Genomic DNA, 26,097 nt, shown 5'->3' with positions numbered 1-26,097 from the left:
GCTGGCAGAAGCTTGCTTCTCCCTCTTCTTAGAAGTTAATAAAAATCCTGTCTTTATGGAAAATAAGAGCAGTGCACATTTAATCTACTGTGTAAATGGCTTTCTCACAAAAAAGAAAAAAAACAAAATTAAAAGCACAAGGATGACTTGAGGATTTCATACATTTTCCATCTATAAATAACAAAATGATAGTCCTCACAGGATTATAAATTACACTGAGAACCGAATACTGCATGCTCTCTTATTCTGATCATTTGATCTTTCCAGGTATCACAAAGCTTTTCTTCGGGCCCTTTGGGGTATTATTCTTTGTAAGCAATACAGCTTTACATAGTGATCTGGGTATTAGCTGACACACCGAGAACAGACAGGAGATGGCTGGCAAAATTACCAAACTTTACTATAATGTTGCTGAAGTCGTTTTTGTTCTCTAGGATTTCAGTTATTTTAGTCAGTGACAGCTAAATTATTCTCTTATTCAGAATAGACATGCACACTACACAATGCAGATAAGGCCTTTCTGTTCAGTCCTTATTAGGATAACTCACTGGATAAGTCTGGCATTGAATTCTTAGATTAGTGTGCAAGTAACTCGGTGGACAACATTCTGAATGAGATAATGAATTCTAGAATTTTCTGTAACTTCAGATCCGTGAAATCAAGCAATTTATTATCTTTAATTATCAGAAAAAAAATGTGATTCTTGCAATCTTTAGTATCTAATTTATGTTCTTATGACATCTGACATATCCCAAGCATCCAATTTAAATCATTCAAACTCAAGCCTGTGTGTGTTGCTAGTAAAAATCTGCACCAGTGAAGGTAGCACACTGTTGCTGCCATTACTGGAACTGTATGATGCTGGCCCATGACATCAGAAGCAGATGGTGATGGTATGGCAGTAGAGGTTGAAAATGCCCATAAATTTTCTGTTACATTTTGTTGCTGTGTGACAGATGGCAGTAGAGGGGCAGTCTAACAAAATGGTGTCTGACATGGAATCATGTATGCAGCAAAGGCATGTCATAGAGTTCCCTAGACTTTCTCTCAGATCCAATACTCTTGGATGAACAGAATCAGTTCTTGCTTCTTTGAGTGGCCTGTCTTTAAATACATCTTTCCTCTCCTTGTTTGGTTTTTGCTCCCTCGACTTTTAAACCAAGTCTTCTTCCATCCTCCCTACAGACACCAGCAGAGGCATAGGAAAACATCTCACTGAGAGCATAGATTCTCATGGGTGAAAGGACCCAGCTCTCATCTCCACTTCCAGACCCAAACCTATTGCAGGGAAAGCTGCGCTTCATCTCTGTAAGCAGAACTTGCAAGACTTGCTGAAACATATCTCTCAGCTATACTCAACTGTAATCTTACGGGTTCAAAGAAAGTTCAGACAGATTTTCACAGAGTATAAAACGCACACTTGCTTTGGTGCATGTTGTCATCCATTTGCTGACATTTTTTGTGCTAAGAATTCCCCTACCTTTCATCTAGAATAGTAAACCTGCCAGGGTTAAGGGATGCACTGCGGATATCAGCAGGTTCAGCTGACAGCAAGGACTCCTGGAATGGCTCAGCCTTTGCTACCTGGCACCCTACCAGGCATGATGGTCAGGCTGACTTTTTGACCACTTTATGGGAACAGTACAGATAAGGGCTCCCAAAAGAGCACAGTATTTTTCTGGGGATGAAAATTAGTTGCACAGATGCAAGCTGTGTCATGCCATTTGCCTTCAAAGCTGAGGATTAGCCTTTGCTAGCACATATGTGGCTTACTCCAAACAAATGAAGATGAAATTCAGCTATGGACAAGTGAATAGAGCCCTTACTGTCCACTTCAGAAATTATTTCTCCATCATTGGTTTGTATTAATAAGAGCTTGTGATAACATTTAAATGGTCTTAATTAAATACATTGAATTGAATAGTAAGAAGTTCCAAAACAGTAAGCAGCAATTATTCTCCTATATAGAATAAATTCAATGGACATCTCACTAACTTTCTTTTGAGGATATTACCAAGATTATGAAAGCCCTGAGTGGTGAACAAGAATGCCATCTGTTTCATAGTAATAAAACTACTCCTCAGAAAAATGTTCCTGACTCTGTAAAAGGGAACAATCAATCATCTAAAACTGGAAAAGTTTTATCATCCTGTGACAGTCCAGAGGAAGTGAACTGTTGTGTGTGATGTGGTAGTTCATCAGGCTGTGTAGCCTGGCAAGCAATATGACATTTCAGACGTTTCATGACATTCAAATTCTTACTCTCCGTACCATATTTTTCACACCACAATTTGTTGCACCTGCAAAAGCACTACATTCAGACCTGGAAAAAAGAGCCAGACACAAAAATAAGGAAATGCAAGTCTGCCATTCATTTCCAGACAGCTCTATGGGATTATTTCTGCATTCTCACTTATCTTATTACTTATCAAATCTCTGCTGTCCTCCAGAAAGAAATCTCATGCAGCTGTATTTATAGTATCATTAATAAGTCTTGAAACCTACAGCAACTACAGAAAATACTTATTTTTAAGAAATTACATTTGTTCTTTAAGCAAGACTATATGACTTAAAGTGACAATGGAATGAGCCCATAGTACCTCTAGAAGTTTAAATTTACTCCTGACATGGGTGACTAATTAGAACTCTGTCCTCTGTAGAGTGGCTGGCATTTCTTTGGGTATCACTGGAATTAAGAAGCTTATTTGCATATTTGACAAAATGGATGCATCCCATCTGAAGTTAAACTGTACAGACAAGACTTGTTGATTATTACCCTGAGTTGCAGTGAAGGTAAATTTTCTTGTACAATATATATTTATTTGTTAGGGACAAAGACTATTACATGAAAACAAGAATTGTTTTGGGGCTTTCAATTTTCCTTTAACGGAAACACCACCAGGAGTCTCAAAGGACTGGTAGGCACAAGCATTTTTACATAGAGACATCTTTTTTTCAGGCATTTGTTATCCTTTTTCGGGTTAGTTATACATGAGTAAAGTGGGATATATGCACCAGAATCACCAAGAAAACTCAACGCCTGGGGTCCATGGCTGAGGTAGGAATGAAGAGATCTTGGCTAAAGTTTCTGAAAATCCTGAAAGGCTGGAGGTTCTTTACAAATGTGCAGAAAATGAAAGCAGTCCCTCTGTTGGAGACAAATTATTAAAGAATGTCTGCTGTTATCCTCTTGTGAGCATCTCTACCAAGCAAGAAAACTTTCAGAAACTTTAAAAAAATTCTTAAACAAAAAATCACGTTTTTATTTTCTAGGTGTGTGATCCTTTCTGTGACAATAATCACCATCAAAGCCAAAATGTGTCTTGCAGAAATACTGTTCTCATTATAACCTATGCTTTACAGGGTGCAGAGCTTTCAGGAAAAGTCCTTTAACATTATCTTTAATGTTATTCTCAGGAAAAGTATTTCACACCCTCTGTGATATAAAAGGCACTGTCTGTGATTGCATAAAGAAACAACTCTATTTAAATACATAAAAGCATATGAATTGGCACAACCTTTTCTCTTCTTCCTGAGTTTGCTTCTACTTTTTTGAAAATACTAACTACTTCCAGGAAGAATGCTGCTGTCTCTTTAAAGGCATACTTCCAGTTCATACAGTACACCTAAGTACAATGACAAAACAGATACAAACACAGGTAACGCCATTCTCCAGTGCAGTCCATTGTTGGCTGAGAACATTGAAAAGTTGTGAATTTAGCCCTGTTAAATAATTACACATATTAAATGGAGAAATAATGCTCTTCTGTGAGACTTTTTTGAATAGTGAAGTGAAAATTTATCAAAAAACCAACAATGCAACTAGGCGCAGAGGCCAGAGATAAAAACGAGCCTTCGTGTCTCCTCTTCCTAATTTAAGTGATTCATTAGATAGGATTTCACAAATACAAAAGAATTACTTGGTGTTTAATCTAGAAAGTCTTAAATGTGCCTTTTCTGAAAAGACACGTAACTAAACTGCAAATTTGAAATTCACTTTCCTTCTCATCAGTGAAGTAAAGCAAGATGAGTTCCTACCTTGTGACATACTTTAACTGCCTCTCCTTTTCTGATGAATTTTTTGCATCAGAGAACAGAAACTGATGTGCTGCTTTTGCACTGCAGTCCTCAACATAACAACATTACTACTCATTTTTGTTTACACAGGAGAAAACAGATTCATTTAAATGGGTATTAGACAAATAGGGAAATCATCAAAACATACTGCAGAGGCCTTTTTAGGCAATGTTGACTTCAAATGCTTAGGCAGCAAATGACTCTATGTTTCTTCAGCAACTGTGATTAAAAGTAATGGGAAAGATGCAAAAGTTACAAAACACATAGCTAATCTTTCTATTAGCTGTACAAATAAATTAAGTAATAAATAAATAAACAAAAGCTAGAATTGCATGTAAAGTATGTGCTTATTCCAAAACATACTGAGAATGAGATATCTCTTTCAACACCTATGCACTCAAATCTCAAAGTTGATTTTTAATATAAAGTATTTTAATAGAAATAGAAATAAGCAGTTAATACTAAAGCCTAAGTTTACATTAAATATGACATACCACTAGATCAAATGTGATCTAGTGCAATGTGAACAGCATGATTTGTATTTCTGCATTTTAAAGATCCTAGTTTGGGAAAATAGAAAACAATTTTTGGTAAGGTCAAAGAACAAGAACATTACAATCTCCGGGAACCATATCTCTTGTTTCTAAAGTAATTTTTTGGACTTATGAGGGAAAAGATATCCACAGGACATGTGTATAACTTGTTATTATAAACTCAGATTTGACAGCTTATTTGCTGATTAGTTACTGATAATATTGCCTAACATGTCCATCAGTTTTTGTAGTCTGAGATTTGATGAGAGGGGCAACCCAGAAGATGAAAAAACTTGAAATATTTTATCAGGAAGCTCTAATAACTGGTATCTGCTACCTATGCATCCATTACAGTTTTATTTACCATTTGGACCATAAACAATGAGCAATAGAATCATTAAGTTTAAAAAATATCACTAAGATCATCTAGTCCAACCATCAACCCATCACCACCATGTCCACTAAACCATGCCCCTCAGTGTTACATCTCCACATTTCTTGAATACCTCCAAGGACAGTGACTCCACCACACCCCTGGGAAGCTGGTTCCAGTGCCTCACCACTCTTTTGGAGCATAAATTTTTCCAAATATCCAAGCTAAGCCTTCCCTGGTGCAACTTGAGGCCATTCCCTCTTGTCCTCTCTCTGTTAGCTGGGAGCAGAGGCAGATCCCCACCTTACCACACTCTCCTTTCAGGCAGTTGTAGTGTGCAATCAGATCTCTGAACCTCCTCTTTTCCAGAATGAATAATCAGTTCCCTCAGCCTTTCCCCATAATGTATGTTCCAGACCTTCCACAGCTTCACTGCCCTTCTCTGAACATGAACTTCACCTTGTACAAGGGCTGCTCTGAAAGTCTGTATTGCTTAAATCAAAAAGAGAAAGCTGAATAAAATTCCCAGAGACTTCAAATCATCTACTAGTGTTCAAATCTATTTCAAGATGGGAAAATTGTCTTGTAAACGTTCTCATTTATTTTCAGTTGTGAAGTATCAAAATATGAAATCAAACATTTAATAAAGTCTCCACAGTATATTTTAAGTACAGTATATTAAAATACTGAGAAGATTCTCAGTGATAAAAGGAAAAAGTGAAGTAAGCAAACTTGAGATACATTGATGGAAACTGTAAAATAGGGAGATAAATTGACAAGGAAATGCTGAATAAAGTCACAAAGAGATCAGTAAGGTATCGAAAGATGGAATCTTCTGATAAAGCAAAGGAGAAGAAAATAATTTACTTTTCTGTGGCCTTTGCTTTCCTTCTTTTATGATCTAGCCATTTATAGGCTTCACTTACTCAACAATTCAAAAATCAAAGTTTATTCCTAGGTAATTCTAATTTTGAATTTTCTTCTGAATTAAAGACATATTTTAGTATCTGAGCATTTCTGATACAGAAAGTGTCATTTTAATTTTATTAATATAGCTAGCATTTTAGATGTTTTCAAACATGTTTTAGATGGTTATGGGAAAATGGCCTTATCTTCCACAAACATGGTTAATATCAGTTAACAAAGCAAAACAGCACCTATAATTCACAGCACTATCAGTTCTATAATTGTTTAAATAAACACAAAATTAATAAAAAATATGAAAATAAATGCTAAAAACTTAAGTATGTGTATGTGATTCCTATAGCCAACCATCAAGTTATACATATCCATACATTCACTTAAACAAATGTCTGTGTCTTAGTAAGAATCATTTGCTTTATAGCTAATGCCAGTAACAACCAACATTTACCACCTATCACACTCCACTTAAAAAATGTTGAAGTTTATACTCCTCTTCACATTCTTATACAGAAGTACTTCACCCACCACAGAAACACAAGCAACTATGGCATGAAATGCAGCAGCTGTTGAATAGCTTTTGGCAGTTACACAGAGAGGTTTAATGAGAAGACTGCCCCAGGTAGCCAAAGTTACTGATGAACTACATAGTGAGAATATTCTTACCCAAGCTGAAAATGTGACCAAGATAATGAATTAACTTGTTATTGAAACTGTCATGATACTTTTATCATGGCTTAATAAAAGAAAATGTGTAATCACACTATGTCGCTGTCTAAATTGTCTGTCTCCCATTACTCGCCATCCTTCTTAGAACAGTTTTTGAGCCTCTTGGTCAATTACAACCTTTCTACTGACAAAGAGGTCTCAAAAATTATATATTCCTATAAATTTTATGAAAACGAGACAGAAGACAGAGGAAAGTCCCGTAATGTCTACACTGAGAAACTGCAATTGGTAAGAAGAATATCACCCTTTATTTACTTTCTAAACGCCTCTATTTAGAAAAAACCTAAACCACCTCATTAAACATCTAAGAGAATCAACTACAAGAAATGAATTTACTTGAAAGCCACATTACTTTATTTTCAAGTCATGAAAACAATTACAAAATGGAAGATATCAGGACCTGAGATTTGTATTTAATGCAAAAGGCACTACTTTTCACAGGAAGAATTAAGTCTCATGAAACTATTCAAAGAAGAGGGCATTTGTATGCTCAGATAATTTTTCTGTGCTGTTTGGTAGAGGCTTGGGTTTGTATGACACAATATATCCAGTTTTTCCTTTCAACTGTTCTTTCAAAACCATTTACGCATAATTAAGTACATTTCTCCATGAGTATCATCAACACTAACAGCATTTTGTATGATTACAAATTACATATCTATGTAATTACAAATCTATTACAGAATGAATGAATATTGTATTTTTGAATTATTATTGGAGCCTTATAATTGCAGTTAAAAACTAATACAAAGCCTGCTTTCACCAGTTAGTTTTCAAGCAAGAAAAAACATGCATGTTATTCAGCAAAGCCATAGAATTTTAGAAAAGAGATTTTAAATGGATCCTTCTGGGCTTAATAGGGATTCTTTTATTTTTAATGTAACTCCATGCAGTGGTTCTTACACTCAAAGAAATTTTAGGGTTTGTTTTTCATTTGGAATGAATAGAATGGAAAGAAGTCTGCACTTCAGATGTGAATATCACATTTGTTTAGAAGACGTTCAGTCTAGGCAACGTAGAACCAGTTCTGAATATGCCTTGCACCAAAACTACCACAATCTTAACTGACTGCTAACTTTCAGGATTCTGTGGCACACAGTTAATACAGTTTCCTCATTTGAATGTATCTATGTAGGCCAGATTTCACCTTACCAAGCACAGATAACAGCTAGGTCCCCTGCACAGACAATGGAGAAAGGCAGACACTGCAAGACATGATTCATCACCTCCTCAAGAATGTATTTAGATTAGAATGGTAAAACCATCCGTATCTCTATAAACATAGCATAAGTGACTGGAGTTGATACAGTCAAATCACATTCCAGTTCAAGAACTTATGTGCTCATTCTGACGCATGATTAAATTTTCAATGCTAGCACCTGGCAGAGACATCAAGTATCTTCCACTAAATCATTTGATAATGAGTCATTAACACACTGATCGGTCGTTCTCTTGCAGGCAGTGAAATTATCCAAGAGAAAATATATTTTAATCCAAGGAGACCACACATTGTAAAAGGAGTGCTGTATGTACATTGTTGTACACTCCTTATTTGTTCAAGTCAGCTAGATTCAAACTCAAGTCGGTTAAAGCTTATTTTGGTAATAGTTCCTCAGATGGAAGGTTAGCGTCAGGCTGTCAAATAAAAAGTGTTCAGCAGAAGCAAACAACCCATTCTTCACCGAACTGAACTTTCAGGATATGATAGATAACTGAGAGAAACTTAGAGCTACAAACATCAGAAATTTACTATTGAAAACCAGAGATTTATGTAATATTCTAATATATTTGTACACTCATAAGATACTGTACACAAACTTAAAAAGTTCAAAAAGTTAGCTTCTTAATATTACACAAGTGCAAGTTTATACTATGCAACTTCATATTGCATTTAGCTGCAAAAACAAACATATTTTAATATTCATAATCTAAAAATACAGCTGTATATTAAAAAAATACCACTTAAATTTAGGTCCTAAAACAAATTGTATGAGCAGCAATATAATACTTAAATGAGGAAAGAAAAAGCCTGGGATACTGCACAGAAAATCAGATTGGAGGGAAGTTCAATATACTAAGTAAAGATCAAATAAAAAACAGCTTTATCTTAATATGCAAACATTTTAATACTTGCAAAAAAAAAATCAGTGAAGTTACTTACCTTAAATTTCAGAAACAATGTGAACTTCTGAAAAAACTACAATCAGACTCTTCCCCAGAGAGATCTGACTAACTTTTCCACTACTTTTAAATCTGGGAGTGGAAGATATTTTAGGCCTGGCCAAATATCACTGGAAGAAAATTTGTTCACATGTTTGGCTGTGTTTTACATTCCACTCTGTTGCTCTGGCGTACAGACGTGGCTAATTTTAATCTGTGACATAAGCGGCCAATTCTACTGCTAAAATGGTTGTGTGCTGACTCCAGAAATGAACTGCCCCACTATAAGATATAACCAATGCATAATGCATACTAAAATGGCACAACCTGTTAGACCTGAAATCACAAATCCCAGCTCTTTTATTGAAATCTGAGAACATGAAGCACTTTACAGAACTTGGGCATAAATACTATAGCTGTCAAGAGCAAAATTAGTAACAGAGAAAACTTCTGTTTTCTGCATCCATGTTATCTAGCAGAACTTAGTCTTTCTTTAATAAACAATTTTAATACACACATTATTCTAAGTAGAATCTACTGGTTGGTACATAAGGCCTCTTTCAAAAAGGAAATACACATGTTAACATTAGATTACATTATACAATGATAATAGGACATGAATTTAACATAATAATTACATTAAGAATTATTAACCTTCTCTAAAAGTTAATCTGTTCTTGGTATTTATGAAAGATGCGCATAACTCACAAGAATGTCGAGACAAAATCTTGCATATACTACATATATTACAATGATTATTTGGAAATAATGAGCCATCTTGGAAATTATGAACCTTCTTTCCTCAATGTTTTTTAAGCTTTGAGTTTTCAATGCAGAAAACAGGAATCTCAGCCCCACACTGCTGACATTAGACCGATTATACAAAGAGTGACCTACAGACTTTCTGCTTAACCTATGATACTGTAGAACCTGTTCTGGTTAACTGTCTGCAATTTAAAAAGTATTGAAGCATACGTTTCTAAGATTTACACAATAGAAGTCCAGTAAACACATGCTATGCAATCATCATCCATTTTTCTGGACAACTTTATTTCCCAAAACACAATGCTTCCTTTTCTCTAGCTATACACTTACAGTGTTATCGTGCTTTAGGAGATGAAGTTCCTATCAGACGTTTAACAGTTGCAGATCATAAATTTAGGGCAGGCTACAGTCTTATGAGATACTTTCTTGCTTTTATGAACTCTGTCCATTAATTTTTTATGAGACTGTTTATGTTATAGAACTCGAGTAATTCTTTTCTGTACAAAAGAATTTAATCATTGGTATCTGATATAACAAACATTTTTCATAATGAAATATTTATAAATACCATTAGAACAGCTCCCATATTTAACCTTATGGATTTATTAAAGATAAACAGGGGTAAAAGCATTTGTATATCTAGTTAAAAACTTTTCTTTAATTGAAATTTCACTTCAGCATTAGGGGAAGAAACCTATAAATGTCAGATACTTCTGAAAGGTTCAAGAAAGGCATTACTTAGATGACTGAGTATTCATGTGTATTTTTAAGGAGACTCCACCACCTCTCTGTGCAGCTGTGCCACTGCTCCGTCACTGCACTGGGAAGAAGTTCCCACACACATTTGTGCAGAACTTCCTATGCATCATTTTGTGGCCATTTCCCCTTGTCCTGTTGCCACACGCTGTTGAGAAGGCAATATCACAAAGTATCTCTCTTTACAGACAGAATTCTTGTGTTATTTTCCATGTCTATTACTCCTCTTGGTCAACCTGCAAAGTAGAAACACATACAATAAAAAGAACAAATAAATACCTCAGTTAGTATCTTCTGAAGTTCTCATGAAGTAGGACAGGAGCAAGAGTAATTGTCAGTGAGCTGTGTATCATCTGAAGGCGGCTGTCCTCCTATTTAAATGTAAAGAATGGAAAGAGAAAGGAAACATATTCAGGAATATGTAAAAATGAACAAGATATACTCCTGAATTGCCCTCCTGAACACTTTAATTGACATTATTATAAAAGAGATGGGCCAAAACACACTAAGATTGAAATTACAATACACAGAAAAATAAAACACTGGACACCCAGTTCTTGTTTGGACTACACATGTATGTCAGCATTGTTTACAGTGAATCAAATAAAAATTTTAGCCCAAAATGTATATGAAAAATAATAAAAAGATTTCTGTTGCAAGATTCAAGTTCCATTTAATATTAGAATGTATTAGCGTAATAAGCAATTACTTCAGTCTTATTGCATTTGTATGAAAACTAGGCCTCCTTCTCACTCAAGTGTTTATTGTCCCAGCCTAAGAATTCTAATACCTTGCTTCTCACCAGAAGCTGCCAACCTCCTTTTCATTTTGATTTTGATAATCAGTTACTGACAATCTTCTAGAGAGGTTAGTTAACATTCTGGAAATCCTTGGTTAGTTAAGCCAAACATTCCATGTTGTCAGGACCTCCTCCTACCAGTACTTGCATAACCAGAGGAAGAAGTGGATACAGAATTCAGAGGCTGGATTCCATGCTCTAAGAAATTATAAACACTTGTATATTCAGGATTCTAATTATTTTTAATTTCAAGAAGTACTTGAAAATGCATACCATGAAAAAAAAAAGAAAAAAAAACCAATGGAAAAATATACATAAATTGTAGTTTGAATATTCTGACATCAAAATACACCACTTTTTCCATACGAATAGTTTACAAGTAGTTATGTGAATACCTACAAGTTTTCAATATCTCCTTGAAGCACAAGAGAACAAAATGGTGTAGAAGACAGTAACTATTACCTTAACCAATTCAACCAATGGAAAGATAAACTAAACGGAAATTCACGCAGCCATAAGGGCCTTTTGTCCCACTTGTCTCAACTTCTCTAACTTATTCAAATAATTTCCAAATCTTTGACATGTTTAAGGAACACAATAGCCATTTAGTGCAAAGGAACAATCAAGTTTCTATGGAAAATAGAGTTTATTTCAGTAATAAGTAACAAACAATAATTCTAGTTACTCATCACAAAAAATAGGGCTTCACTTTAATCCTCTAGGCTAGATTTTCTCTGACTACTTGTTGTAGGGAGGTGTCTGTTCATAAGGTTTTATGTACTGTATTCAGAAAAAGATCATCTGTGTAGTCAGAAGAGTATCTGGCTAGTACTGACTGCCCTTACTCCACTTAGAATACCTTTCTCCCTGTGGTCTTATTCTCGCCAATGTCATTAACATTCCTTCCTCGCAAGAAAACCAGATATTCCAGACCACTTGCCTCTTGTATTCCCAAAATTGCATTGCAACAGATACCCCTCTGCATAATTATTAATTAAGTAAACTGAGAGTAGAAGCCCTCTACTGCTGAACAACTGTGATTATATGACAAAAAAATAAATAAATAAAATAAAAACCTCACTACCCCAAGGCCACACACAAATATTTACCCATTACAATCACTTAATGCAATATACAACCAAATCCTCAATCAATTAAATTGGGGGATAACTGTATTAACAAACCGTCAGAAGAAATAAAGGATAATTAGCCATTAGCTACCTCTGGACTTATAAGAACAGAGAGGAAAAAAGTCCAGGTTTTCTCAACTGTTGTTTACAAACATGTCAGTAACTTGTGAGTTTGAGTAATGATGCAATAGAAATATCACCTTTTCATAAGAGTTCTCCTGACTTTCCATGGCTGTCAGAGGCTTTAATATGTATGTTATGAAACAAGAAATGTTGGAAAAAAATTTTTTTCAATCGTTTCCTTCCAAGAAGGAAGCCATTAGAAGCTGGCCATGTCTGTTATGATTTTACAAATTATTAAGAGATAGAACAGCAAGCCATTTCTTAACAGATTGAGGTCTTGGCCTTTCCTATGAGTAGGGCTAAGGTGAATATCTCATAAAAGAATGTCATCTTCTAAACCTGAACAAAACACTGAGCCAAAGGAACTTAATATTTCATATATAAATATTTGAAAGATATTGTGACATCTCTTCAAGCTATAAAATCCAATTGTTTAAAATAGTTACTTACACAAAGTAGGAAATATTACAATAGCAACATTTTGGAACATAAGCACAATATAACTTTAGTGGAGAAATTAATAGGAACCCAAATAAATAAGACTTTAAGACACATGTGTTGAAACTGTTTCATTATGACAGTAGCTATAAAGAGGTTCAAAAAAACTTTGAAACTAAGAGTTGCTATATTTCATTACAGTATGAATGAGAATACTTAGCTCCTAAAACAGAAAAATAGCGAAAAGCATATGCAAGAGATAAACATAAAAGGACTTATTTCTATGTATCCAACTGCCCAGTGTGTTGGTGCACAGCAGGTTCTGGAGTCTGGTTTCTGTGAAATGTTTTTATATATGAACATGAACAGCTGGCTCTGTGGCTGTTCCCAACTTATCAGTATTTCAATTTCGGCTTCAGCTGTTACCTTTCAACTCATTGCTACCATAATCCACTATTAAGCAGATTCAAACTGAAGGAGGGTTAGTTTTGTTGTTTGGTGATGGTGGTGGTTTTGGTGGATTTTTTTTGTTTGTTGTATTTTCTAATTGGATCGCATCTTCACACATTTTTATTAAATAGCTCCTTTACTTCTGTGAGTTTAACTCTGTATGAGACTTTACATGATGGAGCGATGTTGCTATAGTAGTACCCTAAAGACAGAAGATGCTGCCTAACTCAATACTGTAGCGAAAATAAAAATAAACCAAAAACACAGAACCTTAAATGTCGAAACAGATTTTCAAAGATTTTGTCCTATTAAATAGCTCAGGTAATGCTTTCATTGCATCAAGTATGAAATGCAACTACTGTTGGCTTGTGGAAGCTAACTGCAAGCTTGTTATCAGGATGAAAACCAGAAATGCATACTTGGATTTCAATGGAATTATTCACTATTCTGTATAGGACAGTGGAAAAAGGCCTCTTTTAATGACTTCATTCTTCTGTGCATTATGATTTTTATTTCAGTGCATGATGTGCTGAGCACCCACTTAAAGCTCCATCAGCAAGCGGACCGTGACAGTGAAACACAGAACTGTTACCTGGCAATATGTCATGGTTTTATGATTTTTGTTATTGGTATTCCACATCATAACATCATGTAGTGCATTGGGAGTTAAAGAGTTAATGCTCTGGCTCCATGGATCATAGAGAGTTCTGGGTATACCTGTCTCATAAGAGAAGATCTACATTCCCCAGAGGACCTTGTGTTGCTTTGCATTTTTCCATTTTCTGCTCAGAGGGAAGGATAAAAACTGTTTGTGTGTCACGAGACACTCTCTTTCCTTTTTGATCGACCCAGCAGCAGATGCTTGCTGCTGTCTCACCTTCAGCGTTTAGCATAACGCCTTTGGTTTATCAGACATTCTCTCTTGCTCACTGTATTTGATTTCTTAGCATCAATTCAAATTATTTTGTGTTATTTTGCTTTCCAATATCTTATTTAGTAAATTAGCTTTCCTCCTCAGATCGCTGCCGCTGTTTTGTTTCTAGGCCCATCTCCCCTTTCCCTTTCCCCTTTCCCCTTCTCCAGGACATGGGTCCATGGGTTCTCCACCCCAATGTTCATAGAACCAGGATGAACTAACCCACGAACTGTTGATAGAAAACTTATTGTCTGTATCTCAAGTGTTGGTATTAGAACAAGTTCTATTTAATTTCTCTGTTGGTGACATGGGCAGTGGGATTGGGTGCATCCTCTGCAAGTTTGCCAACAACACCGAGCTGTGTGGTGTGATTGACACACTGACACACTGGAGGTAAGAGATGCCATCCAGAAGGATCTAGACAGGATGAGAAAGTGGGTCTTTGTGAACCTTTTGTAGTCCAACATGGTCATGTGCAGTATCCTATACATGGGTCAGGAAAATCCTAACCATATCTGTGTGATGAGTGGATTGAGAGCAGCCTTGGGAAGGACTCTGAGGTGCCAGTTGATGAGAAACTCAATATTACCTGGCATTGTGTGCTTACAGCCCAGAAAGCCAATCATATTCTGAGCTGCATCGAAAGAAGCAAGGTGATGGAAGTGATTGTCCCCACCATGCTCTGCCCTTGTGAGGACTCATGTGGTGCACCATGTTCAGGTCTGAAGCCACAGCACAAGAAGGACATGGAACTGTTGGAAAAGGTACAGAGGAGGCCATGAGGTGATCAGAGAGCTTGAGTACGTCTCCTATTAAGAAAGACTGAGGGAGTTGGGCTTGTTCAGCCTGGAGAAGGCTCCAGTGAGAACTCACTGTGGCCTTCCAGTACTTCAAGAGGGCCTACAAGAAAGCTGGAGAAGGACTCTTTATCCAGGAACATGGTGTTCGTACAGGGGATGATGGTTTTAACTAAAAGAGGGAATATTTAGATTAGATATTAGAAGGAAATTCTTTCCTCAGAGTGTGATAAGGCACTGATACAGGCTGCCCAGAGAAGCTGTGGGTGCTTCTCTGTGTGTTTGAGGCCAGGTTGGAACAATGTTTCTCATCAACTACCATAATAATAGCAATTTGTGCTCTCACCTTCTGTGGAAGAAACACAAACAGCCCTAAAGGAGTAAGAATAGAACAGTACAACAAAGCATTTTTTAAGAATCTCTTGAAGACCTGAACTTGTATAGAAGTAGAGCCTCGGTACCAAAGATTAAGACACAGCCCTTGAGACATCAGATCTGTTCTGAGATAGCATTCACGATAAGACAGTAAAATAACAATTATTGATGTCAACGATGTACCTTAACAGTCTGTTGGTCCTACTGAGATTTTAGCTTTCCCAAAACGCAAGCAGAAAAATAAGGCACATGAGAAATGTATTTAATTAGGAACTTGCCATCTGGCATAAGCAAGCAAATTATAAGTGTAGCCTTTTAAATATAGAAGAAGATATAATCAGCTGGGGGAAAGACCATAAGCTATTTCTTGTATGATTGAAATGCATAAATTAGGTATGGGGTTGCTGTAATTATCAAGTGTTTTGAAGCATTACTCATGAGGCCAAGCTGTGGGTAACCATAGTATGCGGAGTAGCCACAGTAAAACTGCTGACTTGAAATTGATAGATATAAGTCAGTAATTTTGTCAGCCTTTAAGAATTTGACACTCTATTAAGTAAAGTTTGAGTATATTTGGAAAATTAATAGCTAAATGAGTTCCAACAGGAAGTAAAAGCATGTATACCATTATTTTGAAGTGCTATTTGGAGCAATGTTTACTATAGTTACATACACTATTCTGATAGACTAGTTTGAAATAAATAAGTAAAAACAAAGTGCAGAAAGAGGCAGCAAAATGCAGTAGGCTCCCTTGGCAGCCCTCATTATACTAAGCAAGACATAACTGGTTTTATTTTAATAATAAAGAACATCAGCAAATGATCAAGTTTCTTCTTATCAGTCAAAACAGTTTGCTTTACATCTTTACTTCTCATACTTAGGTGAAATTGCATCAGCTAAAGTGAGAATAACTGTGTCCCTCTTCATCTGATCATTCACTATCTGGATAACTCTAGTCCCTACAAAGGCTGCTTCATTTTCAGCTAAGCTACAATCCAGCCATCATCTGTTCAAAAACCGTTGCAATACCAAACAAAGTCAAGTTCTCCCTGATAAATAATGACAGGACGAGAGGGAATGGCCACAAGTTGCGCCGGGGAAGATTTAGATTAGATTTGAGGAAACATTTTTTTTCTGAAAGAGTGGTCAGGCACTGGAATGGCCTGCCTAGGGAGGTGGTTGAGGCACCATCCCTAGTGCTGTTCAGGAAGTGTTTGGATGAGGTGCTGAGGGATTTGATTTAGTAGTTAGGTAGGGATAGTGATAGGGGGATGGTTGGACTGGATGATCTTGTAGGTCCTTTCCAACCTTATGAACCTATGAACCTATGAACCAAGTCACATATCAGCCCTTTTACCAAGAAGCAAATTCCAGAGCCTCACCGACCCTTTCCTACAATGTCTCACTGCCTCTGACCAACTGTTCCTTTTTTTTCTTTTTACCTTCAAAGCAGATAAGCACCAGGATCACTGTAAAAGTGAACTATCCTAAAAAGAATGGACCACAGTAAAATTACCTGCAATGTCCAATTTATCCATGACTTACATCCCTCTTTACTGTTTTTATCTTTTCCTAAGGAAGTATCCTTGATGTATCCTTTTCCTCCCACTGTAGTGTGTACTATGTATCTCAGGGACCTGAAGGAAGTGGCTGATGTGGTTGGCTAGCCACTCTCCATCATACTGAAAAGCTATGGCTGTCAGGTGAAGTCAAGGGTGACTACAAAAAGGGAAACATCACTTTCATTTTTAAGAAAGGGAGAAAAGAAGATTCAGGAAACTACAGGTTGGTGAGCCTCTGTCCCTGGGAAGAGCATGGAGCAGATTCACCTGGAAGAGATGTTAAGACACATGTAAGATAAGGAGGTGATCTGATACAGCCAGCATGGCTTCACCATGGGCGGGTCATACCTGACCAATCTGGTGCCCTTCTACAGTGAATTGGCAGCACTGGTGGACAAAGGAACAGCAAGTGATGTCATCTACCTGGACTTGTGCAAAGCCTTTGACACGGTCCCACACCATATCCTTATCTCTAAATTGGAAAGACATGAAGGGGGACTATTCAGTGGATGAAGAAGTGGCTGGATGATCAGTCAGAGCACTGTGGAGAATGGCTCATTGAAAGCAGCCCTAAGGAGAAAGAATGGGAGTACTGGTGGATGAAAAGCTTGACATAAGCCAGAAGTGTGAGTCTGTGACATGTGTGGTGATTGTTTCCCCTTTACTGTGTCCTTGTGAGGCCTCATCAAGAGTTCTGGGGCCCCCAGGGCAAGAAAGACATGGAGCTGTTGGAATGGATCCAGAGGTGAGCCATGAGGATGACCAAAGGGTTGAAGCACCCCTCTTATGAAGACAGGTTCAGTGAGTTGAGGTTCAACTTGGAGAAGGCTCTGGGGAGAACTCATCATGGCCTTCCAGTACTTAAAGTGAGTTTATAAAAAGGAGGGAGACAGATTTTTTACATGGAGCGTAACAAGATATAGATAGTGACAGGACAAGGGTGAATGGTTCTGTACTGCGTAGGGAGATTTAGATTAGATGTTAGGGTGAAATTCTTTACTCAGAGGGTGGTCCAATTCTTAGGAGTCTGTCTGCTGGTTGTTCTACTCTTTTCCACATCTCTATCCTGCTTTCACAGTCCCCCTCAAAGCTAACCTCTTGCAACAATGACCTCTCCCTTTTTTTTTCTGCAATCAAGACCCTGGTGCCTTGGAATATTGCTTACATCTACCAAGTGACTCTCCAGAGCACTAATTCAGGTGTACTAGGCCCATATATTTAATCCCCAGTCCATGTTGCCTGAGTTAACATCAAGCAGAATGGTTATAGTTGCCTTTTTGAATCTTAATCCTCTTTGAGTTTTAAGCAAGTGAAAAGTAGTGAAAACGAAAATTAAAAGCAGAGAAATCTGTACCAACTGATTCCAGCCAAGTTGTCAGTACATCTTTGCTTTGTGACATAGAGGATTGTCTCAGCACCTTTTTGTCAGTGATTGCTATGCTCCCTGAAGCACCAGTGCACAATCCAGCATACTCTCTTTGTGAGAAGCTTAGACAGTTTAGGGGTGGGAACAGATAGCAATCATCAGCACTTCAATTACCTATCACCTCAAAAGCTTGAGTTTTCCTGATACATCAATGCTGCGGCACAGCAACCCTACTACGGTTCAGCTTTCTTTTTCTTTCTTATTTTTATCTCTGTACTTTAATCATACAGACATGGATAAGGATACAATCTACATGAAACGCTCTGCACTAAGCATTGTAGGTGAACACTGTAATATGGGCTCTAAAGAAACATACAACCAATTTATAACTAGCTAGGGTTATGTCTCCTTTCTTTCAAAATAAATAAAGAAAAACACCAAACGTAGTCACCCTCTACAATTCAAACTACTCTGTTAGAAAACAAAAACAAAAACAAAAACAAAAAGCAACAACCACCAAGGGTGTCTATCCATACCATATGCAGATACTTTATGCTTCAGTCAAAGAAGACAACATGGTAAGGCTTTACAATGGAACAGAAAACACTCAGGTGACCAATACCATAAATATCATATACCACATGCCTAAAAAGTAAAGAGTTTTAACACGTGTACAATTAGATAACTTTAAAACCAATTAGAAAGTTTTATTATTGCAAGTTACTTGCAATGACAAATCAGTTTCCCAAGCTACAGACCTCCAGAGACACAGACATGAATTAGACCACATATTTAGGAACAATGATTTATGTCTATACATTCTTAATACCTACCTGTGCTCTGAATCTTCACTTTAAATGTGAGTAAGCAATTTGATTTTGTTAATTATTTTAAGGCTTAACAAAAAATATGGAGGAAATATCAAATTAATTCATGTTTAATTAGACTATGGGTGTATAAATAAAAAAAATCAACATAACCATACATATTTTGGGCTACGCAAAATTTTAAATTGCATATCAGAAAATAAATATGAAAAGCAAACACAGATCTATAATCCCACACTTACTAAACAGTAAAATTAACACATTTACTTATATTTCTCTATGAAAAAATATGATAGTGACCTTGACATTATTTTTTCAAATAATTATATTGAAAGTACTGCACACAAACAACTGATTGTTCTGCCTTCATACAGAGAATAGATACAGTGGAGGGCAAAGCACCAAATTAGCAAGATGAGATAAAAAGTTGCAAGACAAACATATGGCAGCTAACAGAGTGTGAATTTCCTTTGAACTGAAGTTGTTGTTTTTAAGAAAAAAACACAGGAACAACAACAGCAAAGCACCTTATACTTATGTTGCATTACCAAAAGATAACTAAGAATAAAAACCACTATATATTTGTTTTTTCCTTAGTGAAATGGTAATTTTCACGGACTAATACAGCGAAGGTTCTGTTTCATTTCCTCAGAGAAAAGAATCATTTATCACACTGAGATACATATTTAATGCATTTGGTCAGGAAGAAACACTACTGATAACTTGCTATCACAGCATAGTGCTTCTCTGCAAGAAATTGCAAAGCAGTAAAACTGCAGAGCATCATGTGTAACAATGTCACATATTAACAAATCTGATACTTCATTATGGTCCCACAACACAGTTCTAAATTGCAAAGATGTGGATCTGAAATATGGACTGTTCAGTGGATAATGAACTTGTTGGATGGTACCAGCCAGAGATGTAGTCAATATCTCTATGTCCAGGTGGAGGCCAGTGATGAGTGGTGTCCACCAGGGGTCCATCCTGGGACTGGCAATCTTCAGCATCTGTACTGATGATGTAAATAGTGAGACTGAGTGCGTACCCTCAGCAAGTTTGCTAGTGACACCAAACTGAGTGGTGCAGTTGATAAAAAAGAAGGAAGGGATGCTATCCAAAGGGATCTGGAAAAGCTTAAAAAGTGGACCCATGTGAAGCTAACGGAGTTCAACAAAGCCAAGTGGAAGGTGTTGCTCATGGGTCATGGTGATCCCAGTTACAAGGACAGACTGAAAGAACCCCCTGAGAGCAGACCTATGGAAAAGGGTTTGGGGGGCATGGTGGATGAAAAACATGATGCAAGCCAGCAGTGTGCACTTGCAGCCCAGAAGGCCAATGGTATCCTGGGCTGCATCAAAAGAAAGGTGGCCAGCAGGAAGAGAAAGGCATTGCTGTACTCTGCCATCATGAGACCCCATATGGAGTGCTGAATTCAGGCCTGGGGCCTCCAATTCAAGATGTGGAACTGTTAAGAGTGGGTTCAGATGAGGCTATGAAGGTGATCATTGGGCTGGAACACCTTTTCTATAAAGAGAGGCTGAGGAAACTGTGCTTGTTCAGTCTGAAAAACACTTCAGGGAAGACTCATTGTGGCCTCCTAGTACTTAAAAGTGAGTTTATAAAAAGGAGGGAGACTGACTTTTTACACAGGCAGATAGTGATAGGACAAGGAAGAATAGATATAAACTAAAAAAGCAGATATCTAGAATAGATATTTTAGGGGCAAATTCTTTACTTAGAGGGCAGTGTGGCAATGGCACAGGCTGCCCAGAGAAGCTGTAGATTCATAGATACATTAGGTTGGAAAGGACTTTCAAGATCCTTTCCTCCACCACCATCCTCCTATCACCATCCCTACCCACTAAACTACGCTCCATCCCTGGAGGTGCTCAAGACCAGGCTGGATGGGACCCTGGGCTGACTGAGCTGGTGCCTGATTTAGAGGCTGGCAAACCTGTCCATGGCAAGGTAGTTGGAACTGGATGATCTTTAAACTCCCTTCCACTCCAAGTCATTTTATGATTCTATGACTAAATCAATTAATTCTATGACTAAACCAACAACCAATTAAAAACCGATTAAACCAATCCCATGTAGTCAATTACAGTTGTTAATTTTACCTGCTCTAGTAAGGTTCCCTGTGAGAATACATTCAGTTCCCCGAATCAGGCTCCCTGATTATGAATAGTGTAAGTGGTTTATGGAGCTGATTCCAATTATTTTCAGAAACTCGGGGTAAGGACCATCTTAATTATCACAGGAAGGGGTGGCCTGTATTGGAGACAATCTATAGCCTTTCTTTTATTTTACGGGGAGATTTTAGTTGTCTCGCCTTTTGGGGTTTTATTCTTTTTTTTTTTTTCTTTTTTCAGTCATCCAGATTAGATGTCTGCTTGCCTCACTGAAACTAACATTTAATCTTAAGATAAAACAGAGACTGAATTTAAGGCAGAAAGCTTGCAGTTGTTAGAGAATCATGACTTACACAGAACTGCTAAGACAACTCAACACAAATAACTCTAATAATAAAAATGTAGTATGTAATGTTGTTAGTGAAATTGACAGAATCTATCTGCTACATTTCTGTTAGTCTGTGCTCATGGTGAAAAGAAATAACTTTTTGAATAAACTACCTAAAAATATAAATGCTTGGCTTAATATATTGAATAATTAATAAATTGAGAGGATATTTATTTTATAAGGAAATACTGGAAGCTACTGAAATTTTACACTAGAAAAATCTCCAAAAGAAAGTTTACAAATTAGCATGCTTTGAAACATCTCAAATCAGTGTAAATCTGAATTTTCATATGTTACTCAAACAATAGCAAAGCAGAAAATTTGGCCACTGCAGACCATTTGGCAAATGTTTACCATGTTCTTTACAGCACTAATGAAATCAAGATGAAAGCAGAAAAGGATTTTATGAGTAAGATAATCACATTATCACACTGGGAGCTCTAAAGAAAAAGAAAGGGCCCAAACAGGGAACGTTGTGTGCACGCCACGCATTCCTCCTGGGAAAAAGAACTGCAGGCAACCTATAGAGTAGAAGAGGCATAACATTAGTCCCAGCCAAGTTTAGGACAAAAAAGGAAGTCCTGGTATACCACATCAATTAATCCTGTCCGACTTTTCTTGTTGCCTTGATGTCTACTAAGCATATGGCTAGAATACTGGTCCCAGTACATGTTACTGATCCACCAATGAAACTAGATCATAACATACCACATCCTACATAGATAGACACCTTATTTTCTCTTCTTCATACAAACAGAAAACAAACAGTGTTCTTAAAAAAATATTTGAGTTCCTATAGAACCTTTTTTTAAAAGTGACTCCATTGAGGTTTCATAAGTTGTTAAAAGTATGTCAACTTCTGCTGTCTATAAATTACATTTTATTTCCCTTTAACATCCAATGAGTAGATATTGAACTTACTTTGATGAAAAGTAAGTTTGCTTTGCTCACTCCGTATTTGCTTTTTTAACTGCTTCAACTAATTTCCAAATTAGGCAAAAAAAGTATAGTATATACAAAATATAATTATCTGCCATGCATCTATCACTAGAGTAGATGAATTTAAAGCTTTTTAACATAGAGTTTCATTCGAGAGGCAAAGATTAATTCTCTTTTAATCAAACCCCTGACTGTGAAACTCTGGTTCAGCATTACATAAGGGAATTTGTCTATCAGCAGTCAGACACACAGCACATTTTAGATAGGCAAAGAAACAAAGCTTATCTCCAAATTTTTTAGTTTTACTTTTTATCTTTTCCCAACATTTTCTCTCATTTCTCAGCTGAAAGGGCTGAGTCTCTTCTTCACCCTGTCATTCCCACTTAGTTGTATTTCTGAATGATTTTAGCTTTAAAAATCAACAGGAAAATGTTTCCCTACCAGTAAAAGTGTTATTTCTTTGGGTAATTCAGAGAAAAATTTAAATAGATTGTGTACTTATCCTTTATTTTTAAGTGCAAACTTAAAATGGAATTGTTGAAAAAGCTGACTGAAAGTTTGAAAGCAAAAACATCTAGCCAAATTCTAAAACAAGAGTATACAATCATTTATCAGGTTTTTTTCATCACTGCTTTGCTGTCATGATACATACTTCAGAAATCTAAGAATTTGATTTATCTCATTTCCTTACGGGTTTTTAACTTCTCAGGGAACAATAGCATCAAAAACCTATGTCAAAAAGCTGCATCGAAAACTCATATGATGCATCAAAGAACTGAAATTGCACATGACAATGCTAAAGACTGACAGAATGCAACAAAGCTTTTATTTTAACATCCAATTTTCTAAGAATTAAAGAACAAGTATCAAAGTAGTAGTAGTTCTGAAATGGAAGCTTAAAACTGTCAACTTTTGATAAAGATCATTTTTAAAGAGCTAGAAACTAGTCAAACATCCCCAAGTCAATCAAGAGTAAATTAACTTAAACGTTCAGGGTTATATTAATCAGGTACACGCTAAAATAAACAGAGATAATCTTTGTATTTCATTTCGTACTAAAAGTGAGTTTACTGCTTACAGAAAGGCAGAAGAGGCTATCAATATTAATCCAGATTCCATAGAATATGGTTTCATGGAAATATCTGCTGTTATTTGAGTAAAGGAACATTAACACTTTATTTGAGCTGTTAATTTCACTTTTTCAGTGCGATGAGTTCTGAAATCTACTGTGGCAAATTATGCTATGCACAGGTCATCACAACAAGCAGCCTTGTGGATAATCTCTATGGCTTTAGACTCTTCAAATAAAAGACCACAGCTATCCAGACATCTAATTATGTAACACAACCTTGTTTGAAGGGAAAACAAATGAAAGACAAAAGGAAGAAAAACACTGCTTCATCAGGTTTTTTGGTAGTTGTACAGATAAGGAAAGTGGGAGAATATGAAGAAGCTATGTTCATTGAAAAACACTTTCTGAATACACCTGAAAATATAGCTTCTGTTTTTACCAAGGAAATAAGAGGTTTTTACAAGTGTAGGTTCTCAATTTATATTAGCTATACCATTTAACAAACTTTCTTATCTTGCAGTGTTTTTTTTTCCTCATAACACTTTTTCACCTACTGTTAAAAATTGTCTTTTATTTACAATGAAAGGAACAATACTTACCATACACTTCTTTTAAAGGGGGTGCCTTACTCACATTCACTATATGCTTTCCTGCTCATTTCTCTAGCCTATGAATCACCTATACCTTTCTTCAAGTTATGATATGAAATAAAATAAAATGCAGTACTTCTCAGAGTAAAAAAGAACCTTTGTTTCTGTTCTGGAGACAGAATTTTGGTCTCTTAATATTTATATCCAACACACATAATAGATTTATTTTACAGTAACCATAGTAACTATATCATAAGTAACAAGTTATTTTAAAGACCTATTGGACTACGTAGAAGGTCATACTTAGCACAGAAAAACACATTCAAAAATATTCTCTATCAGACATTCTTCCAGTGTTGTCCTACAAAAACTTTTTGGAAACAGGAGGGCTAATCAGTTGGTTTAGGTGGCACCAGCTCACCACAAACTACTCATACACACACAAGCTAAAACTGAATATGCAGTTTTGCATTGTAATAAAGGATATTTCTAGGGAAAGAAGTTTTTTTTTTTTTTTTTAATTGGCTATAATACTTTATTTTAATCTTTGCAGTAATGAAAAGTTAAAGCCTGACAAGTTTGGTAAATGTTCTGGCCTTGACCAGAAAGGTTATTGTGACCTTGCTTATTACTTATAAAGGAAAACAAAGATACAGTATTTTTGTTTAGTTGAAATGTTTGGCCTGCTAGGATTGCTTTTGATTATAATTACATAAAGGTCAAGCTGCTTTGACACCATGTGGTTTTGATAAGGTGCTCCCATGGTTAACCTACAAAAAAACACTGTGACCTTAATGTTACTATCAATGCAAGCCTGACATAAATATTAAAAAGTGATTTGTGTAGCTAGGAAATGTTAGATACCAACATGTATCAACAAACCCAGCTGAGATGTAAATACATAAATGAAATATTAAAAGGTATATATTAAGCAGTTGGTTTCACTGAGCTTCTTCTGAGGTAGCACTGATGAAATATCAGAGTGCTGTTCCACTACACATTGCAATAGGTGAACAAAATGACTGGGAGGAGTTGTGACAAAGCGCATGACAGGATTTGGCTGGTCACAACAAACAAACAAACAAAGGGAAAGGTTAGAGATATAATTGGATTCCTACAGAATTTCAATATAGTCTGATATATCTAAGTAACACTATATCTTTCACAAGTGAACAAAAGGTTACATGGCATGGGAAGTATCTCCTGACAATAAATAACCCATGAGATTTGTGCACATGGAAAGCTGAAGTGCATTTAGTCTATTTACAAAAGTTAGACCATGGTGAATTTATTGTAAAATAGATTCATAAGCAGAATACAACATCTCGGTGACATATTCCTATGTATTCTCTGCACTCACATCAAATCTATGTTAGATTTTCTAGTAGAGGTCAGCGCTCTGAGAGACATAAGGCACTCTCAGTAACATCAAATGGTGTTGTGTCTGTAGACTGAAGTTCACTCGCCTGAATGAGACACTTCATTAATGGACAATGCTGGTCTCTTAATGAGACAAACCACTGTTTGGCAATGACAACAAAGAAGATCTATGCAGGATTTATAACTATTAATATAATTGAAAAAAAAATCAGGGTTTGTAATGAGAGCTGAGAAAAACAGAGCATTAATTTTATTTGGTACTCCAACTACACTATAGACTGTTCAGTAAGTCAAAGCTTTATAATTAAAATTTACCTCTAGCATACTTAGAACTCAACCTGGGATGATGTCCTGAAACTGCTTAATATGTATTTTCCCTCTAGGCTAAGCAAAACTTCCACTGCAGTTTCTCCTTCCAGCTAGCAGAGCTCACTGTAGAATTTTGGTATGAACTGAGGCCAGACAGATTTTCATTATGGTTTCAAAAGCCAGTTGG

At 36.3% G+C, this 26,097-nt stretch overlaps 1 protein-coding gene across 5 annotated transcripts in view; it reads right to left on the bottom strand.

Annotated features, from left to right (window-relative positions):
* SGCG (sarcoglycan gamma) overlaps positions 1 to 26,097 on the bottom strand; it is a 121,201-nt gene that overhangs the window by 74,594 nt on the left and 20,510 nt on the right. For 3 of the 5 annotated variants that reach the window (XM_065730129.1, XM_065730127.1, XM_065730131.1), the window contains exon 2: positions 10,594 to 10,685. The gene's annotated coding sequence lies outside the window, so the exon portion shown is untranslated. Of the gene's footprint in view, positions 1 to 8,794; positions 8,880 to 10,593; positions 10,686 to 26,097 lie in introns of those variants that run through there. The other 2 variants (XM_065730130.1, XM_065730132.1) reach the window with 2 other exon arrangements.

Source organism: Cyrtonyx montezumae, unplaced genomic scaffold, assembly GCF_038088225.1.
Source record: "Cyrtonyx montezumae isolate F1298 unplaced genomic scaffold, pur_monq_1.0 scaffold_12, whole genome shotgun sequence".
Taxonomy (NCBI): domain Eukaryota; kingdom Metazoa; phylum Chordata; class Aves; order Galliformes; family Odontophoridae; genus Cyrtonyx; species Cyrtonyx montezumae.
Note: the sequence above shows the minus strand (reverse complement) of the source record. Positions and strands in the feature narration are given on the sequence as shown.